Here is a 2124-nt window from a genome sequence, read left to right as displayed (position 1 = left end):
AAAGGCTCATCATCTTACTTCTAAGGAATCTTCTGGCTATCCTTCTTTAAGACAGATTGGTTCACTCGTTTAGCCGTCCACGGTACTCTCAATACTCTTCCCCAACACCATGATTCAAGTGCGTTGATTCTCTTCTGATCTTCTGTCCAGCTTCATATGCATAGAAGGCACTTAAAAATAGCATGACTTGGGTCAAGCACATCTTGATTTTCAAGGAGAAATGTTTATTCTTCAACCCTTTAAAGAAGTTTTTTGCAGTATATTTTCCCAATATGTCATTTAATTTCCTGACTATTGCTTTCATAAGTGTTGATTGTAGATACAACTCAAATGAAACTCAACTCAAATCATTTCTCCATGTATCATAATATTATTAATTTTGTTGTGATTACATTTTTCTTTTTTTACTGTAAAATGTTTGTTTTATTGCCATATATTTTACGTAGCATACGAATTAATTGTTCAATCAGATAAAGAAGAGTAGTGCAGTCATCACCACAATCAATTTCAGAACATCTTCCTGTACTCATGGCTCTGAGTTCCTCATTCCCCCACAACCTCCTCTACTACCATGCCCCTAGATCATTATCAATCCGGTACTATCCTGAATTTCATATACAGAAAATAATACAAAGCACAAACAAGAAACAAACAACAGCAATGACAAAATAAAGCAGAGAAAAATATCGATTAAAAATAAAGCAGGAAATATTAAAAAATTGAAACAATGTAAAAGGGCGTCGAGACACAATCCAGAATCATCAACATCGTGGCCGCTGAAAAATGTTTAGAGTCTGATACATCCTCTGAGGCAACGTTTCTCCAACATGAAGTACCAGGCATCTCATTCTCCCTGTTCTGGAAGCATTCTGGTGCCCACCAGGCATTTTGCTACCGCTGCGAAGCCTCCAAAGAGAAGAGGCCCCAATGGAAAAGCACCAGATGATCTAGAAACCCATAAAGCCATATGTCTGTACAGAAGGACGATGCTTATATAAGATGCTTATACCCATGGCAGATACCGGAGGTAGAAAAGCTGTTCTACTTAAGAAACTTCAAATTCTGGGCTTCACTGATCCAAAACAAGCTGCTATCTTGCTTTGACACTGGATAGGTCATTGCAGAGGATGGAAAAGTGGAGACTTTTGTCGGTGTTCTTAGTCTTCTGCACCCACCAGAAATCAATCAAGTTTCACTGGGAATGCATCAGAGGTGGAAATAGAAGGCAAGCATGGAGTTGTGTTTGCAGGGGGAACTAACCTCATACAGCAGGTTTGGGCTGATGAAATCCATGTAGGCTTTTTTTTGGTTACAGTTCCATAAACTAAAATGAAAATTTCAAAAACTTTTCACCAAATCCATTAGCCATGATATCCCCCAAATGCTTGAATTATTGAAAACTGGACATGAAATTGAGGCTGATGAAGAGAGAGAGAACTTTCTGCATATCAAAATAGCAACACTAACCGTCAGGTGGCCCGATCCTGCAAACTGTTCTCATGGAAGTTTGTAGGCACAGGTCGTGGAGTTAGGCATGTGCTTTCCCTCTAGCTCAACAGGTGTGAGTCTGTTACTCAAATGGAAACATTGTTGCCTAAGGAAACGGAACCAAAGAGAGTAACAAGCTGCCTAAATATACTGACTTTTGATGATATTTTCATGGATTAAGAAGCAACAGAAGAAATACAAGACTTCACAATTCTGAGTTTGGTGTTTTCTTGTTATTTCCTGACCATCATGCCTTAAAGTTTAACATCGAGAAATCTTACAGTAATTTCAAATATGAGAAAATAATTTTTTCTGTTTATTTGAAATTTAAAAACAAGAAGGGGTCAAAAGAGAGATCAAATGATATTACATTTTAGCCTAACTACATTCGTCATGATCGATTTTGCAATGTTCTGATGGCCAAGCTAAGCACATCCCTGAGTGTGTTCAGAGGGAATTCACCAGAAATGAGGAACACCTATGTCTGTCTGACTGTCTCTGTCTCTGTCTCTCTCTCTCTTCACTCCCTGGGAGACATTGCAGCTGACAAGACACATGGAACTGTGCTAGTGACCTAGCTGGAGAAGCCACACGGACCTACCCTGATGCAACCAGACCTCTGAAGCCAGAGAACCC

The 2124-nt window shown here is 39.2% G+C and overlaps 1 pseudogene; it reads left to right on the top strand.

Moving 5' to 3' along the window:
• Window positions 1-827: 827 nt before the first annotated feature.
• On the top strand, window positions 828-1513 carry LOC142440679 (large ribosomal subunit protein uL1m pseudogene; annotated as a pseudogene).
• The last annotated feature ends 611 nt before the right edge of the window (window positions 1514-2124 follow it).

Source organism: Tenrec ecaudatus, chromosome 2 (genome assembly GCF_050624435.1).
Source record: "Tenrec ecaudatus isolate mTenEca1 chromosome 2, mTenEca1.hap1, whole genome shotgun sequence".
Taxonomy (NCBI): Eukaryota; Metazoa; Chordata; class Mammalia; order Afrosoricida; family Tenrecidae; genus Tenrec; species Tenrec ecaudatus.
The sequence above is the reverse complement of the archived record's forward strand: the minus strand, read 5'-3'. Positions and strand labels throughout refer to the sequence as shown.